Here is a 19,784-nt window from a genome sequence, read left to right as displayed (position 1 = left end):
ATCTTTAAATAAGTTGCAAATATATGATTAATGCAGTGGTGTTTTTATGCTGAAAATAGGCTGCCCTCTTGAAATTAGTTAGAATAAAATCATCTTCCAAACTAGAATATGCTTTTATTAAATGAGTATTGGTTATCTGGATAAGTAACACCTTGAAATAACATTTTGTAATGTAATTCACTAGCGTGAATCTGGATAGTGTACTAAAATCCTTTCATGGAAACAAAAAAATAAATATAAGTCATACAAAATAAACTTTAGTCTGCATGACATTTTTTTAAATTTATTTATTTTTTAATTGAAGGATAATTGCTTTACAGAATTTTGTTGTTTTCTGTCAAACCTCAACATGAATCAGCCATAAAAAACTGAACTCAAAGGGTAAAAATTCCTTTGTCTCTGGTTCCGCCTTTTCAGGAAAATGAGTTCCCCGGTATGATGATTAACTTTATGTATCAAATTGACTGGGTCAAAGGATGCCAGATATTTGGTCAAACATTTTTCTGGGTGTTTTCTGTGAGAGTGCTTTTGAATGAGGTTAACATTTACATCAATGGCCTGAGTAAAGCCCTCCCTAATACGGGTGTGTCGGGGTAGGTTGAGGGGGCAGAAGGAGGGTTCATCCAAACCCACTGAAGGCCTGACAACAAAAAGGGTGATCCTCCCCGAGAAAAAGATCATTCCTCCTGCCTGAATGCCTTCAAGCTGGGACTCAACTTTTTCCGGCTTCAGACTCAAAGTGAAACCTCCCATCTTCCTAAGTCTGAAGCCTGCCAGACTTCTGTTTCTCTCAGTTCAGTTCAGTCACTCAGTCATGTCCAACTCTTTACAACCCCATGAACTGCAGCACGCCAGGCCTCCCTGTCCATCATCACCTCCCGGAGTTACTCAAACTCATGTCCATTGACTCAGTGATGCCGTCCAACCATCTCATCCTCTGTCGTCCCTTTCTCCTCCTGCCTTCAATCTTTCCCAGCACCAGGGTCTTTTCCAATGAGTCTGTTCTTCACATCAGGTGGCCAAAGTATTGGAGTTTCAGCTTCAGCATCAGTCCTTCCAATGAATATTCAGAACTGATTTCCTTTAGGATGGACTGGTTGGCTCTCCTTGCAGTCCAAGGGACCCTCAAGAGTCTTCTCCAACAGCACAGTTCAAAAGCATCAATTCTTCAGCGATTAGCTGTTTCTCTGCTGCTGCTGCTGCTGCTGTAAGTCACATCAGTCGTGTCCAACTCTGTGCAGCCCCATAGATGGCAGTCCACCAGGCTCCTCCATCCCTGGGATTCTCCAGGCAAGAACACTGGAGTAGGTTGCCATTTCCTTCTTCAATGCATGAAAGTGAAAATTGAAAGTGAAGTCGCTCAGTCGGGTCCATCTCTTAGCGACCCCATGGACTGCAGCCCACCAGGCTCTGCAACAAGAGAAGCCACAGAAGAAGCCAGCACACCACGACTAAACAGAGACTCAGTTCACTGCAACTGGAGAGAGCTCAGCCATCAAGACCCAGAGCAGCTAAAAATATACAAATAAAATGAAATAATAATTTTTAAAAATCACTGGTTGTAATCCAGTACACACGTGCACACACACACACACACATATATATATGTAGCATAAGAGAACATATTTTTAAAAATTAATAAATCAGCTTCTTCACACTATCCCTATCTCTGAAAACCTAGTTGTTCCTCAACTCACAAAATAAAGGTGCTCAGAACCAAGGCCGCAGAGCGAATCCTAGGTTCAAGGAGGGCTCACATGGAATATACGCCCCCTATGGCCTCTCTGAAACGCAGCTTCAGTCAGCTACCTCTTCTGTCCTTGTCCTCCACCTTTTATCTTTCCACTCCACCCTAACCCCACTGACATCACTAAATTTCCGAATTCTCCACATCATACAGTCTCTAGGGAACAGATGATGGTAAGCATATTCCAATTTAAATTTCTGATTCAAATTCATTAGTACTGGCGGCCTCACCCACTTCGTTGAGGATTAACCAGCAAGCGTAGACCATAGAGAGAAATGATTAATGAGCTATGTCTGCCATGGGTGAGGGAGAAAGTAGTGGCCGCGAAAGTCATGCCCTCACCACCTGTGCTCCAGACACTTAAGCTGACAGCCTTTCAAATAAACATGGAAAAGTGTTGCAGGCTAATTTTTTGAGATAATCATTTCTTCTGTTCCTACCCCTATATAATACTCTCAGAAGAAATATGATTTTTATTTCATTGTGGTTACCCAGACCCTTAGAAATAGGAACTCCAAGCATTGCACTCTGGTTTCCTTTACTTCTAGGGACTGTTAACAGCTATGGGTTCCAGAAGCAGAAAGAGGAGTTGTCTGGCACAAAGAAGGCACGTCCTTTTTAGGCTTTTGTTTGGCTCACCAAGGCTGGGTAATCCCGGTGGAGAGAGGGAAGTGTGACAATGCTTGGATGGTTTTGAAAATGGCTCATTCTGGAAAAGAAAGGACAGTTTCTGGGAGGACTCGTGAAGGGGGACTATCCAATTTTAATATCCAGGGAGCATGCACAAACTCCTGCTCCCAGTTCCAGAGACCAGGGAGAATAGAGGCCTTTTGGACATCTCCAGGATCCTGACTCAGAGTCCTAAGACTCTCCTTCACAGAGAAGAGGGTCTCTGTGGTTAAGCCTGAGTCAGTACCAAAAACTGATGTGGGGCATCTGAATACCTCAGGACCAACAGGCCCTGAATAATGGGAGAGACACAGCTTTCCTAGGAGCATCCCTTCACAGAAGGAACAGTAATGACAACCAACACAGTGATGGAGAATGAGAATCTTCTCCCATTTTTCAAACGAGTGCATGTTTGCACAAGTGGTCTACCACCCTCACCCTTCAAAAAAAACGGTGAGTTAGACTAAAGTTCACAATTTAAGCTATGGCAAATTCATATTTAAGCTATGACAAAATGTTATATATTGTTACCCAAGAATTGCAGAGCAAAATCATACATAATATACAAGATTTATAAACAACAGAAAAAGATAAGAATTTAAGATAGGTTCAAATTCATGGGCATCACTAAACTTCTGCAAAGCTGGGAGGAGGAATCAGAAGATATTAGCGATCCATGACGGGGATAAAGAAGCAGAACTGAGGCGATAATAGCTTAAGCCACTTGTCCAAGATCATGTAGCTCGTATGAGAGGGCCTAATACTAACCAAGGTCTTCTGATTCCTGTGAGACTAGAAGAGCTAAGATGATTCGATATTAAACATAATTCATACTATAGTGTTTTGAACTCAGTAGGGGACCAGAGACAAGGTGGCTGAAAGCACTCCAAGGGCCCCTAAGCGTGTTAGGGAGGAAAGAGTAGCGAGTCATCAGGAACACGGTGGTGCAGCCGTAACGTCCTGTGGCATGCATTGCAGCTGACTGAGAAACTGTATATGGATGGTCAGATATAATCAGGCAGATCTGAATTCTTATCCCTGCCTTTTTTTCTTTGCCTTTTAAAAACTTTTGTTACATATTGAGATATAACTAGCATACATTATATTAGTTTCAAGTATACAGCTTACTGATTTGATATCTGCAGACACTATGAAGGGGCTTTCCAGGTGGTGCTCGTGGTAAACAACCAACCAATGCAGGAGACGTAAGACATGGTAGTTGAATCCCTGTGTCAGGAAGATCCCCTGGAGGAGGCCATAGCAACCCATTCCAGTATTTTTGCCTGGAGAATCCCATAGAAAGAGGATCCCAGCTGGCTACCGTCCATAGGGTCACGAAGAAACGGACATGACCGCAGTGACTTGGGATACATGCACTATGAAGTGATCACCACAATAACTCTACTTATTTATCACCATACATAGCTAAAGAATTCTTCTCCCCTGTGTTGAGAAATTTTAAGGTTTACTCTCTAAGCAACTTTTAAATAAGCAACACTGTACTGCTGACAACTATAGTTGCCATGTTGTACATTATATGTCAATGACTTGTTAAGTCTATAATTTGAAGTTTGTGTCTTTTGACTTCCTTTTATCAATTCACCTACCCTCTACCCACTGCCTCTGGCAACCACCTAACCGTTCTCTGTAACTACAAGCTTTATCATTTTTTAGATCCCACACATGTGTCTTCTCACTTCTTTAAGAAATGTTTCTTAAACTCTGAGTTTTAAAAAATGCCTATAATGTGACCAGGACATGACAGGTCCTTAGATCAACATACTTTGAATAGAGGTACAGTGAGATCGAGTCCAAAATTTGAGAAGGAATCTGCCACAGCAAATCAAAACATCACAACAAATTTCTTGGAGAAGGAAATTGAGGAAAATAAATATCTATTAGTGTAAGTTTTCATAGCCTTGACTTGTGGTTTGAGTTGAAAGGAGTTGCTTTTTTAACTTTTATTTATAATTTTTTATTTTTCTATGTCTACATTTTGCTATATATTGCAATATTTTCCCAATTTCTGTTGATTTCCAAATTTCTATGAGACCCTGATCCTACCAACCCCAGTTCTGTCATGTCCATTAAATCCAGAAACATAATCATGAAACTTGGCAGGAATTAGCAGGCACCAAATTTCACTGTTCTCTCAGTCTTTTACTAGACTCTCACTTGCTATGTGCTGCGCTGCACTAAGGCACTTCAGTCATGGTCAACTCTTTGCAATCCTATGGACTATAGCCACTAGACTCCTCTGTCCACGGGATTCTCCTGGTAAGAATACTAGAGTGGGTTGCCATGCCCTCCTCCAGAGGATATTCCTGACCCAGGGATAGAATCTGCATGTCTAATGTCACCTACATTGCCAAGCAGGCTCTTTACCACTAGCGCTGGGAAACCCTTTGCTTTGTATCAGTTCACTTCAGTTGCTCAGTTGTGTTCAACTCTTTGCAACCTCATGAACTGCAGCACGCCAGGCCTCCCTGTCCATCACCAACTCCCGGAGTTTACTCAAACTCATGTCCATTGAGTAGGGGATGCTATCCAACAACCTCATCCTCTGTCATCCCCTCCTACTCCTGCCTTCAATCTTTCCCAGCATCAAGGTCTTTTCCAATGAGTCATTTCTTGACATCAGGTGGCCAAAGTATTAGAGTTTCAGCTTCAACATCAGTCCCTCCAATGAACACCCAGGACAGATCTCCTTTAGGATGGACTGGTTGGATCTCCTTGCAGTCCAAGGGACCCTCAAGAATCTTCTCCAACACCACAGTTCAAAATCATCAATTCTTCGGTGCTCAGCTTTCTTTATAGTCCAACTCTCACATCCATACATGACTACTGGAGAAACTATAGCCTTGACTAGATGAACCTTTCTTGGCAAAGTCATGTCTCTGCTTTTCAATATGGTGTCTAGGTTGCTCAGAGCTTTTCTTCCAAGGAGTAAGCATCATTTAATTTCAAGGCTGCAATCACCAACTGCAGTGATTCTGGAGCCCCCAAAAATAAAATCTGTCACTGTTTCCACTGTTTCCCCATCTATTTGCCATGAAGTGATGGGACCAGATGCCATAATCTTATTTTTCTGAATGTTGAGCTTTAAGCCAACATTTTCCCCTCTCCTCTTTCAATTTCATCAAGAGGCTTTTGAGTTCCTCTTCACTTTCTGCCTTAAGGGTGATGTCATCTGCATATCTGAGGTTATTGATATTTCTCCAGGCAATCTTGATTCCAGCTTGTGCTTCTTCCAGCCCAGCGTTTCTCATGATGTACTCTGCATATAAGTTAAATAAGCAGGGTGACAATATACAGCCTTGATGGACTCCTTCCCCTATTTGGAACCAGTCTATTGTTCCATGTCAAGTTCTTACTGTTGCTTCTTGACCTGCATACAGATTTCTCAAGAGGCAAGTCAGATGGTCTGGTATTTCCATCTCTTTCAGAATTTTCCACAGTTTATGGTGATCCACACAGTCAAAGGCTTTGGCATAGTCAATAAAGCAGAAATAGATGTTTTTTCTGGAACTCTCTTGCTTTTTCGATGATCCAAAGGATGTTGGCAAATTGATCTCTGGTTCCTCTGCCTTTTCTAAAACCAGCTTGAGCATCAGGAAGTTCATGGTTCACACACTGTTGAAGCCTGGCTTGGAGAATTTTGAGCATTACTTTACTAGCATGTGAGATGAGTGCAATTGTGTGGTATTTTGAACATTCTTTGGCATTGCCTTTCTTTGGGATTGGAATGAAAACTGACCTTTTCCAGTCCTGTGGCCACTGCTGAGTTTTCCAAATTTGCTGGCATATTGAGTGCAGCACTTTCACAGCATCATCTTTTAGGATTTGAAATAGCTCAACTGGAATTCCATCACCTTCACTAGCTTTGTTCGCAGTGATGCTTTCTAAGGCCCACTTGACTTCACATTCCAGCATGTCTGGCTCTAGGTGAGTGATAATACCATCGTGATTATCTGGGTCATGAAGATCTTTTTTGTACAGTTCTTCTGTGTATTCTTGCCACTTCTTCTTAATATCTTCTGCTTCTGTTAGGTCCATACCATTTCTGTCCTTTATCGAGCCCATCTTTGCATGAAATGTTCCCTTGGTATCTCTAATTTTCTTGAAGAGATCTCTAGTCTTTCCCATTCTATTGTTTTCCTTTGTGTCTTTGCACTGATCGCTGAGGAAGGCTTTCTTATCTCTCCTTGCTATGCTTTGGAGCTCTGCATTCAAATGTGTATATCTTTACTTTTCTCCTTTGCTTTTCACTTCTTTTCTTTTCACAGCTATCTGTAAGGCCCTTTCAGACAGCCATTTTGCTTTTTTGCATTTCTTTTTCTTGGGGATGGACTTGATCCCTGTCTCCTGTATAATATCATGAACCTCCATCCATAGTTCATCAGGAACTCTGTCTATCAGAACTAATCCCTTGAACCTATTTCTCACTTCCATGGTATAACTGTATGGAATTTGATTTAGGTCATACCTGAATGGTCTAGTCATTTTCCCTACTTTCTTCAACTTAAGCCTGAATTTGGCAATAAGGAGTTCATGATCTGAGCCGTAGTCAGCTCCTGGTCTTGTTTTTGCTGACTGTATAGAGCTTCTCCATCTTTGGCTGCAGAGAATATAATCAATCTGGTTTCAGTGTTGACCATCTGGTGATGACCAAGAGTCTTCTCTTGTGTTTTTGAAAGAGGGTGTTTGCTATGACCAGTGTGTTCTCTTGCAAAACTGTATTAGCCTTTTCCCTGCTTCATTCTGTACTCCAAGGCCAAATTGCTTTCTATGTTTGTAGTCAATTTTTTTTGCCATAAAAATGAAAAAAAAAAAGCAAAGGAAAAGGAAGGGGGAAAGATTGAATGTTTTTTCTACTTCATGATACCCAATTCCAATTGCTGATCAGAGTGTCCTCTGAACTTCTTAAATGAGAGACTCATTTCTTATATAAAATTTTTATATCTTTAGCAAATATTCAGGCTACATTTTAAAAGATTTAAAATTGTGCTCATATTCAGTTGTACTTACATTTATTAATTATGGATATATATCACAAAACTAGGTCAATAATGGATGGATACATATACCCCCATATATGTGTGCTTTAAAATCTCTATAAAATCAATAATTACCTTTAGTGGTCTCTCAACTTATCACACACAAACAATGTAACTGAGAAACAAGAAGCCTTCCATTTGAATCACCATTTTCTACTTGACTAGTTTCATTCACATATAAAATAAATTAGAATGTGGCTGAACAGTCAGTGTGTTAATTGCTCTCTGAACAAGTATTAAATGTGTCATTATTACCTAAATAATGAAAAACTGTGGTGTGATTTCAATATGGAATAACCTGCCCTTGCCTTTTATTTCTTGAGAGATGTAATATCACTTCAATTGCTTTCAGTCAGATGTGACATCTTCTGTACACTGATAGATGTATTATTGATATACATGGTCTTGATATGATGCAACAGATTATCTCTTTCATCTTTGATTAAAGTGAATTATCACATTGCAACAGCTACTCTCCCAGCTGTCAGTTACACAGGCAGCTTACCACTTATTCACCACGATACTTCAACTTTAAAACGAGCGGTCAGGGAACACATTTGTGCTTCTATGTGTGTAACAAGAAATATAAACTTCCCCTCCCCTACAGTAGAACGCTGTTGGTTTGGCCTGCCTTCCTCAACTCTCATCACAACAGCCCGATTTTCCTTTGGCAAGTCTCCTCTGCCCTGCCTTCAGTCTTTGTGAGATGAGTGGGGCTGATGTTAACTGTCCCTCAATCACCTCATGCCGAAGACTAGGAATATGAGTAAACTTGACCAATGAGCTGACTACATGACCCATTCACATTCGAATCATCATTCACAATGAGTGGCTCAGAGTAAGGGCCGCAACCCCGTCAGTGAATCGCAATCATCCTCTGGACTGTGTTGGTACAAAAAAGAGTAAAACGGCCAGTTGGACTAAGAAAGAGACCCGCATCTTGATGACAGACTTTGATTCTTTGGATTTAGCTGTGACTGCCTCTGAAGACCTCCCTGGAGAAGGGAATGGCAACCCACTGTAGTATTCTTGCCTGGAGAATCCCATGGACAGAAGCGCCTAGCAGGCTACAGTCCATGGGGTCACAAAGAGTCGGACACAACTGAGTGACTCACACACACACACACACACACACACACACACACACCTCTGAAGGCCTACTCTTGGATCATTCAATTACATAAACCATTCAATTCCCCTTCTTTTTAAAAAACGGATAGAGATTTTCAGTCACTTACAACCAATAGACTTGTGATTAGTATGCCCATGGCCTGATTTTTATTTCTCCTGTTTGGAGAGTGTATTATTCAAAATAGGATAAACTCTGATTACATAACAAATGAAATCTGAAATCTCAGTTATTTAACACAATAGAGATTTAATTTAGTTTATCTCATAGTCCAATACTGGTTGTACTGCCTTCTTCAATGGCATAAGTATATTATTAATATGTGGGCACCTACTTTCCAAGGTCCTCCCAGTCGAGGATGGGGGAGAAGAAGGCATCCTGGCTCCTCAGTGGCTTGGACTACATATGACAGCATCCCTGCAGCTCACAGCCCATTGTCCAGTCTGATCACCAGATATCAGACTACGGAAGGCTGGGAAAATGCAGGTGAGCACATGTGGACTCACTGAGTGGTGCTCTCTGTATCAGTCAGGGTCCTGCAGAGAAGAATAACCATAGAGACATGTCTGCATGTGTATAGAGAGAAAGAGCTTAAGGAATTGGTTCATGTGATCGCAGGTGCTGGTAAATGTGAAATCCAAAGGCCAGCAGGCTGGAAATTCAGACAAGCTCTGGTGAGGTGGGGTCACCTTAGAGACTGTGGACACGTGACCCCAGGTACAGGGTCTGGGATTAGAGTTACCTTGGAGCTTGTGGAGGGGTGACCCCCAGGGGCAGGGGCTAGGAAGAGGACCTCACCCTGGAGCTTGGGGACGTGTGAGCCCAGGTTCAGGGTCTGGGAGGGGTGTCACCCCACAGACTGTGGCTATGGGACCGCAGGTGCAGGGTCTGGGGGTGGTCACCCTGGAGATGTGGGCATGTGAACCCTGGGCAGGGTCAGGAGGAGGTCACTCTGGAGACTGTGGTTGTATGTCCCCAGGTGCATGGTATGGGAAGTGGGGTCACCCTGGACACTGTGGGTGTGAGACCCCAGGTACAGGGTCTTGAGGGTGGGGTCATACTCTGGAATATATTCAATAGCATGAGCCAACTGGATGTTTAAGCCAAAGGTATTTCAAGCAAAGGACTGGCGTGATTCATGATAGGCACTCTGGGTGATTCATGATGCATACTCTGTAAGTATCAAGTTGATATGTACAATCTTGAACAATAACCCTTTTTTTAAGAAAACCTCAGGCTTTGCTCTTATGTCCTTTAATTGGATCGGGCCTAAAGTCGGTTGATTATAGATGTTCCACTCATACGTGCTAAGTCGCTTCAGTTGTGTCCGACTCTTTGTGACCATAAGGACTGTAGCCCTCCAGGCTCCTCTGTCCATGGGGGTTCTCCAGGCAAGAATCCTGGAGTGTGTGGCCATGCCCTCCTCCAGGGGATCCTCCTGACCCAGGAACTGGGTCTTATGTCCCCTGCATTGGTAAGCAGGTTCTTTACCACTAGCACCACCTTGAAGCCCCTAATGTATGTTAACTAAATTGAGGCATCATTGATACAATGGACACGAGTTTGAACAAACTCTGAGAGGTAGTGAAGGACAGGGAAGATGGGTGTGCTGCAGTCCATGGCATCACAAAGAGTCGGACACTATTTAGCAGCTGAACAACAACAGCAGCAGCTAGATTAAGTCTGGTTGAATCACCATATACTATAGCCTAGCCAATTAGACATATAAAACGAACCACCACACTATCTCTGCCAAAGATCCAATGCCCTTATTTTTTATTTTCTTCTCGTTACATTGCTGTGGGAATAAGTATTTCTGGTGGGCAGTATAGGTATGTCCCATTATTCAACATATTCTATGTATCTCCTTCTATTCCATGAGGCTAAATATATTAACAATAATAAAAATATTCTTCTGGTCTTCAGAATGCTAATTTGATTCTGAAATCTTAGCTAAATTCTAGGTCTATATTTTTAACTGATTTCATTTACATATTTATTAATTCATTCAATTAATATTTTTGAGTTATCTACTATAACCTAGCACACAGGAGGTCATCTTTTCCTGTCAGATATCTGCAGCTTCGCATTGAGAAGAAATCAATAACTGTGGCAAGAATTTATGCTCTGTCACAAAATTATCCCCACACTTGAAGGCTTAAAGCAAGAAACCCTATGTTTCATGGTTTCTATGGGTTAGGAATTTCCAAGCAGCACCACTGGGGAGTCTCCTGGGAGTGCAGTCAGGTGTCGACGGGGCTGTGGTCATTAGACAGTTGATCGGGACTGCAGGCCCTGCTTCCAAGGTGGCTCACTCACCTATCTGGCAGGTTGGTGCTGGCTGCAGCAGGATTCTTTCCTTGTTCTCTTCATGGGCCTCCTCACAGGGTTTCCATTGCTCCATACAGTAAGCTTCCCCAGAAGGAGAGATCCAGAAGACCAAGGCAGAAGCTTCATTGCCTTTTATCACCCAGACTTGGACGTCACACACTTTCATTTCCAATGAATCTTCTGGTCACACAGACCAGCCCTGAATTATGTGGGGGAAGACCACAAAGGAACACAGATTCCAGGAGGTAAGGATCCTGGGGGGCCAGCTTGGAGGTCAGCTATCACAGTGATGCATGCCAGTCCTTTGCTTGAAATACCTTTGGTTAAAGGATCCAGTTGGCTCATGCTATTGAATATATGGCTCCATAATTCACATATTCAGGTCTAACTAGATCATGAGCTGAGGTTTTAGTTTAATTTAGCATAGATCTAAAACTGTGTAGATCACAAAAACAGTAGAAAATTTTTAAAGAGATGGGAATATCAGACCACTTTATCTACCTCTTGAGAAACTTGTATGCAGGTCAAGAAGCAACAGTTAGAATTGGACATGGAACAACAGACTGGTTCTAAATTGGGAAAGGAGTATGTCAAGTGCAAGGGGCAAGCCCCGGTGGATCCAGGGTAATTCGAAGCGAGGACAGCATGGCGAGAGAGATATATAGATTTAGAGAGAGATAAGGAAAAAGTTTGCAGTTACGAGAATAGAGGAGAGAAAGAGGCTGAATAACTTGGTTTACATGGAAAGCTAATAAAACCTCGAGACAAGAGGTTTGCACCATCTACATAGTCCACCGGTGCCCACTTGAATAGCGGAGGGTGCCCCGCCTTGGGCTCCCTCTCACGTGGGTCTTAGAAGCCAGAGTAAGCAAGTAGACATGGTGAGCCTCCACACCCCAGATGGGAATTCAGCCAGAAAAGAAGAGAAGGAGAAAAGACCACACGGGGGAAACCAGTCTTTCCAGTGACTGGCCCATCCTTTATTGTCCGGAAAACTTTTATACTTTTGGTTGTACATAGAGATCAATGGATAATACAAAGTTATGCAGCGTCAGCAGCCCTGACTCTTATCGAGACCAGGCTTTCTCTCTGCATACCTAGCTGTATACTCAAGTCTTAGGTGATTTACATCATCTTCTGGCCAGAAGGCCAATTAACATTTTACGGCCCTTATCTGATAAGGGTCTGTCAACCAGAAAACTTATTTGCGTTAATAGTGTTGTTCTTCCCAAAGTCTGGTGCCACTCTCAGAAAGCACTAAATAAAGTTACATTCTTACATAGCAAGGACACACAATTTATAACAAAGAAAGAGGAGTACAGTGATGTATAACAAAGAGAAAATTAATTAACTAAAAAGTCTAGTGTTGCTAACATCAAAACTACCCTATTCCTTTTTCTATATCCTAATTACATGTATTAATATCCTTCAGGTGCCTAAAAGATAAAGAATATGGAGGCCTGGCAGCAGTCATTGACTCAACAGTGAAACCCATCACCAGTATAATTTTTAGCTTTTTAGAAAAGGCTGTATATCTTTAAGATGCTTTAGGCTTCGTGCCTCTCACGGTTGGGGGGCTGTAAACAATCACAAGTGTAGTTAAACCTGTCAGGCAAGTTAGAGAGCCATCAAAGGGGTATGAGCTGAAACACTCCTTTCATATGCAGGAGACTAATTGGAGCTCTAAGTTAACTTTTTCCAGAGAAAGATGGTCGGGGATAGCCCCCCTATAATGTCAGAAGAGTGGTAAGCACAGTACAATAAGGCAGGCAGACTCTGGTTTTGGGGGTAGATGTTTGAGAAAACTCAGCAAGGCTCCCTTAAGGCCAGACTCACCTTTGCCTGTTGGACCCCTTAACCTCATGACCTTTGCCATGGCGGGACTCCTCGTGCTGGCTCCCGGCAGTCAAGGCTGTATGGTCACCCTAATTATTTAACTTATATGAAGACTACATCATGCAAAATGCCAGGCTGGATGAAGCATAAGCTGGAATCAAGATTGCCAGGAACAATACCAATAACCTCAGATATGCAGATGACACCACTCTAATGGCAGAAAATGAAGAGGAACTAAAGAACCTCTTGATGAACCTGGAAGAGAGTTAAAAAAATGGCTTAAAACTCAACATTCAGGAAACTAAGATCTTGGCATCCAGGAATATTCAGGGATGATTTCCTTTAGAATGGACTGGTTTGATCTCCTTGCAGTCCAAGGGACTCTCAAGAGTCTCCTCCAACACCACAGTTCAAAAGCATCAGTTCTTCAGTGCTCAGCCATCTTTCTGGTCCAACACTCACATCCATACATGACCACTGGAAAAACCACAGCTTTGACTAGATGAAACTCTATTGGCAAAGTAATATCTCTGCTTTTTAATATGCTGTCTAGGCTTGTCATAACTTTTCTTCCAAGGAGCAAGTATCTTTTAATTTCATGGCTCCAGTCACTATCTGCAGTCTCAAAGAAGATATAAATGTTAACAGAACCACATTTTATTTACTTTGTTGTAATGGGTGCAAGATTGATGGGAGAAATATCAATAACCTCAGATATGCAAATGACACCACCCTTATGGCGGAAAGTAAAGAGGAACTAAAGAGCTTCTTGATGAAAGTGAAAGTGGAGAGTGAAAATGTTGGCTTAAAGCTCAACATTCAGAAAACGAAGATCATTGCATCTGGTCCCATCACTTCATGGCAAATAGATGGGGAAACAGTGGAAACAGTGTCAGACTTTATTTTGGGGGGCTCCAAAATCACTGCAGATGGTGACTGCAGCCATGAAATTAAAAGATGCTTACTCCTTGGAAGAAAAGTCATGACCAACCTAGACAGCATATTCAAAAGCAGAGACATTACTTTGCCGACTAAGGTCCGTCTAGTCAAGGCTATGGTTTTTCCAGTAGTCATGTATGGATGTGAGAGTTGGACTGTGAAGAAAGCTGGGCACCAAAGAACTGATGCTTTTGAACTGTGGTGTTGGAGAAGACTCTTGAGAGTCCCTTGGACTGCAAGGAGATCCAACCAGTCCATTCTAAAGGAGATCTGGGTGTTCTTTGGAAGGAATGATGCTAAACCTGAAACCCCAGTACTTTGGCCATCTCATGCAAAGAGTTGACTCATTGGAAAAGACTCTGATGCTGGGAGGGATTGGGGGCAGGAGGAGAAGGGGACAACAGAGGATGAGATGGCTGGATGGCATCACCCACTCGATGGATGTGAGTTTGAGTGAACTACAGAAGTTGGTGATGGACAGGGAGGCCTGGCGTGCTGCTATTCATGGGGTTACAAAGAGTTGGACGTGACTGAGCGACTGAACTGAACTGAATGGAATGGGTGCAAAAGTGAAGATCATGAGCTCTTGGTCTTGGGAGCTCTGATAGAATAAAAAATTGTGATAATTGCCACTATGGGTATAATCATTTTAGGCCTGGGTAATGTCAGCAGTTTATTTCTAGTTCTTACATTCATCAGTTATAGTGATAAACCAGTTTTTTATGAATATCTGTCCCAGAAAACAATTTAGATAGGAAAAAATGCTTTTTTTCTAAATCCACCATATAAATTCAAGGAATCATTCTCAGTTTTCTCCTCCCAATTGTACAGGTCTTCTAAGACTATTTACATTTGGACCCCAACTCTTGGATTCAGAATATATTCAAGTTCAATATTAAACCAGGTAATTGAGCTAATAATATCACAAAAGCTTAAAGAGTTGTTCAGAATAAACTATTTATAAAAACCTGAGTTAGTTGGCCAAAGAAATATCTAAAATTTTTCAAAATTAAATAATCAATGCTGTATTACTTATATGGAAAATTGATAACATAATAAGTTTTAATGATCTAAGTGATGGAAAATTATAATAAAATTTCTTTAAAATTTTTTCAACATCCTGATATTTCTCCATATTCGTGACTATTGTATATACTTTCAAAGGAATTAATATCAATGGAATAATTAAAGAATGAAAATGGAGCTCATTTATATCCTATTCTCCTTTTCTCAAAGCTTTATGCTGCTGGTTTATGTAGTCTTTGGATTAAAGGCCGAAATTTTTTTTTCTTGGATAAAAAAATTAGCTTTTCTAGTTCTTTCAGAATAAACAGAAGCTGCACAGTGGTAAATTATCTCATCATCATAAACCCAAACTTCAAAAGAAAATAATAAAACCATATCCAACTAATCTAAACTGCCAAATTGAAACAAATTTCCATTTATTTCAAATATTCAGAACAAAAACAACCAGTGCTTCAGTTAAAAACAAACATGTAGCATAATTATGTTGTTGATATGACTATATAATAATGTATCCCATCAACTCTAGTTAAACCTGAATGATCAAATCTCTAGATTTTCTTCAGAGTTCACAGCAGGCAAGAACTTCACTGACAGTATTAAATCACCCATAGAAATCTTACAATGACACTGTTACTTCTATACTATATCAAGCTACACTCAACTATACTTGCTTGATTTTTTTTAATATAAATAAAAGAAAATGTAAAACTTACCCTGAAGTTTCACATGTGTTGAGAATAATACAGAAGAAAAACTTAAGTGGTAAATATTGGTTGCCTATTGAAATGTAACAGATTACCCCCAAATTTACTGCCAGTAAACAATAGTACTATCTCACTGCTGTTCCAGTTCAGGAATCTGGGCACAGCTCAACTGGACCCGTGGCTCTGGATCTCATGAGGGTCATTTCTGAAGGCTACAGTCAAGCTGTCGTCCAAGTCTGCAGTCAGCTTAAAACCTGACTAGTGGTGAAACTATTTCTCAGCTCATTTCAATGACTGTTGGCAGGATTCAATTCCTCTCCAGCTGTTGGCTTAAGTGCCTTAGTTTCTCATTTACTGTTGGCCAAATGCCACCCTCAATTCTTTACCCCACAGGCGCCTCCACAAGGTAGCTCACAACACAACAGCTTGGTTCATCAGAGCAAGCACATAAGTAGAACCAAAGCAAGACAGAAAATACAGATTTTGCCCCTTAACCCCAAAGTGACATCCCACCTCTTTTGACTGTTCTAGGTATTAGAAGAAAGCCACTGGATCCAACTCACATAAAAGAGGAGGGGACTATACAAGTGGTGAGCAGGAGGAGGTGGGGAACTTCCCTGGTGGTACAGTGGATAGCAATCTGCCTCCCAATGCAAGGGACACAGATTTGATTCCAGTTCGGGGAAGATCCCACCTGCCACGGAGCAACTAAGCCAATGGACCACAACCACTGAGGCCAGGTGCCACAAGTACCAAGGCCCAGGCACCCAGAGACTGTGCTCTGCAACAAGAGGAGCCCCTCAATAAGCAGCCCATGCACCGCAATGGGTAGCCTCCACTCACCCGACTAGAGAAAACCCAGACGCAGCAATGAAGACCCAGCACAACCAAAAATAAACAAGGTAAGTGTTTTTAAAAAATAGTTTAAAGAGGAGGTGGGGATTTCAAAACACTCTACCATAGGCTGCTACTCAACTAGAGGGGTTGTCTGAGTTTAATAATATCCCCAGTATTCATATCCTTCCCAGCACTTTAGAATGTGATCTTATTTAGAACCAAGGTTGTTACCCTTGAAACTGCTTATGCTAAATTTAGGTCATACCATAGTAGAGTGACCCCTCAGTCCAATGACCAATGTCCTCATAGGAAGAGACCCAGGAAGAATGCCGGGTGACAACAGGGACAGAGATGGAGGGATGCACCTACAAGCAAGGAATGCCAAGGATTTCTAGCAACCCTCGCATCCAGGAGGAGGTAAGGGAGGACCCTGGGCTTCCCTGGTGGCCCAGAGGCTAAAACACCTGCCTGCAATGCAGGAGACCCAGGGTCAATCCCTGAGTATTCTCAGACCTGCGCCTCCCTTCTAACAAACGGAATACAGCGAAAGTGTGGGCTATCACTCTCACAATCACAGGACGTCATATCGGAGTTCTGCCGGAGACTCTCTCTACTCTTTCGACTTGGATGAAACCAGCTGCTGTGACTCCCACAGTTGCAAGTAAATGAACTCCATGTACAACCTGAGAGAGCCAGGAAGTGGATTCCTCCATTCAGGCCTCAAGATGAGAACCTAGGCAAGCAGAAACCCTGACTATACACCCTTCTGAAATGCTAAGTGGGGGCCACAACAAACACGTGCTCAGACGCCTGACCCATAGAAACTCTGAGCTAATGAGTTGTTTAAAGCAGCTGTTTGTGGTAACTTGTTTCGCAGCAATAGGTAAGTAATATCCAACTTGATTCTTCTTATTTTAAGCATGATAATCCCTCATTTGTGTTGTAATCGTCATGTTGTCATTAACTTTTTAAATATTTTTTTTTATAGACCAGTTCCAGGTTTACAACAAAAGAGGAAGGAGATACAGAGATTTCTCACATACCTCTTGTCCCCACACAGGCATAGTCTCAGTCATTATCAACAGTACTCATCAGAATGGTATTATCCATTTTTTTTATCAAGGATGAATCTACACTGACACATCATGATCACCCCAAGTCCATAGTTTATCATAAGTTTCGCTCTTGGTGTTGTGTATTCTGTGAATTTAGACAGATGCATAATGACATACATCCATCATTTGAGTATCATACAGATTACTTTTACTGCCCTAAAAATCCTCTGTACTCCTCCATTATTTTTAATAATATATTGCTTTTAAACTATTGATTGTTTTTTGATGAATCAGTTACCTAATGCTAACATTCAACACTAAACAGTAAAAGAACTCCATTTAATTAAAAAGCCTTTTGTATATTACTGTTAGTATTAAGAGATTTCTCCAAGTTGGGAAGGAAATAACTTAGAGATATTTGTATTACTTTTAGCAATGTTAATATGATACTATCTTATGCCATAGAAGATTCAATTCTCCAGTAAGTTCTCTTAATTTAAACTACTATGAAAATTCAAACCATACCGCACATCACAATGTCACTTGGCCTTCACTGAGTAAGATGTAAGTTACATAAACATAAAGGCACACTCCACGGAAATCATGGAGCCATTCCCAGTTACAAGTGTTCAACCAGATGATCCAGATTATGTTTATCTTGCTTATATTACAACTTCAGATATTATATAAACAAAACTACAAAATATAAAAATTCTCATTGATGTATATTCAAAATTTTAGACTCTCCCAGTTGCACCTCTTCTCATAAAAATAGAAGAATAAAAATAAGTAAAAGTGATAGTAAAAGGATAAATTGAATAATGCTAGTTCAGTTCAGTTCAGTTCAGTCGCTCAGTCATGTCCAACTCTTTGTGACCCCCATGGACTGCAGCACACCAGGCCTCCCTGTCTATCACCAACTCCCAGAGTTACTCAAACTCATGTCCGTTGAGTTGGTGATGCCATCCAACCATCTCAGCATTTGTCCTTCAACCCCAATCCCTTCTTTTCCCTCCTTCAATCTTTCCCAGCATCAGAGTCTTTTCAAATGAGTCATTTCTTCACATCACATGGACAAAGTATTAGAATTTCAGCTTCAGCGTCAGTCCTTCCAATGAATATTCTGGACTGAGTTCCTTTAGGATGGACTGGTTGGATCTCCTTGCAGTCCAAGGGACTCTCAGGAGTCTTCTCTTGAGATAACAATGCTAATATAAGGTTCTTGAATAACGCTAATATAAGGTTAAATCTGCTAGTATAAATAACATGCTACATTTAGTTCATTTATCATTACTAGTTATGTAACAGGCACATCTCCCCTTTGTCACCAGCCTGGGTTGCAAAGACAGGCCCCAATCCTATCCCTAAATCATGGGTTATGGAGGCCCTCCCCAAGTCCCATTAGTTTTCAGGTACTCCATAGAGTTTAACCAGGATCCTGGAAGTATCCCCATGTGGTGTTTAGGCAAGATGCTGCACTCATACCCCTGTGATAGGGAACCCTGACCTATTCATCAGTGTAGTGCTGATGTGATAGATGGGGTTCAACCTCTGCTCCTAGGAACTCCCTTTATATGCCACAGTCAGTGCTCAGATCTTATGACCCTAAGACTCCTCCACCTTCTTGGAAGTATAGACCTGGAGGCCACTGCTGCTAAGCTGCTTCAGTCATGCCCAACTCTGTGCAACCCCATAGATGGCAGCCCACCAGGCTCCTCTGTCCACGGGATTCTCCAGGCAAGAATACTGGAGTGGGTTGCCATTTCCTTCTCCAGATCTGGAGGAGCAGGTAGGAAAGAAACACCTCCCAACCCTCAGTAGTGACTAGCTTATCACCAAGGGCAGAAGGGTCTTCTTAATAAAGCATAAAAAATAAATACTATGAAAGTTTGTTTGGTGAGAACTTCCCTCTGCAATATTACATTTCTAGTAGCACATCTCAAAGCTGACAGCCACACAATACTATCTCATGATAATGTGGTTTTTTAAAGAACCTTATAGCTCAAATATACTTTCACATTTACTTGGTGGATTTGCAGAAAAACTTGAAATACCACACTTGAATGTATTACAAAAAGAACACTTAAAGGGAAGCTGCTCTAATTATAGGTATTAACCTAAGAGAAACAAAAACATGTCCACAAAAAGATTTGTGTAGGGCTTCTGGCTTCCAGTCCAGCATGCTCGGAGCTTAAAGTCATCAGGCTGTCATAACAGCAAGCATGAAGCTATACACGCTGAAAATCAACTCTTCAGAGATTCATCAGAGAGTTGAGGTCACAGGGCAAGCCTTGTTAAGAAGAATGGAATGATTTGGTGTGTTTCAAACGGGCTCAAAATGAAATTTTTCTTCAATTTTCACTGTGAGAACCTGGCAGAGCTTTTGGAGGTAAATCTCACAAAAGTGTGGCCGTGCCCCCGGAGGCCATAGCTCTCAGCTTTGAGCCTGCAACC

This window comes from Budorcas taxicolor, chromosome 7, assembly GCF_023091745.1.
Source record: "Budorcas taxicolor isolate Tak-1 chromosome 7, Takin1.1, whole genome shotgun sequence".
NCBI classification, from domain to species: domain Eukaryota; kingdom Metazoa; phylum Chordata; class Mammalia; order Artiodactyla; family Bovidae; genus Budorcas; species Budorcas taxicolor.
Note: the sequence above shows the minus strand (reverse complement) of the source record.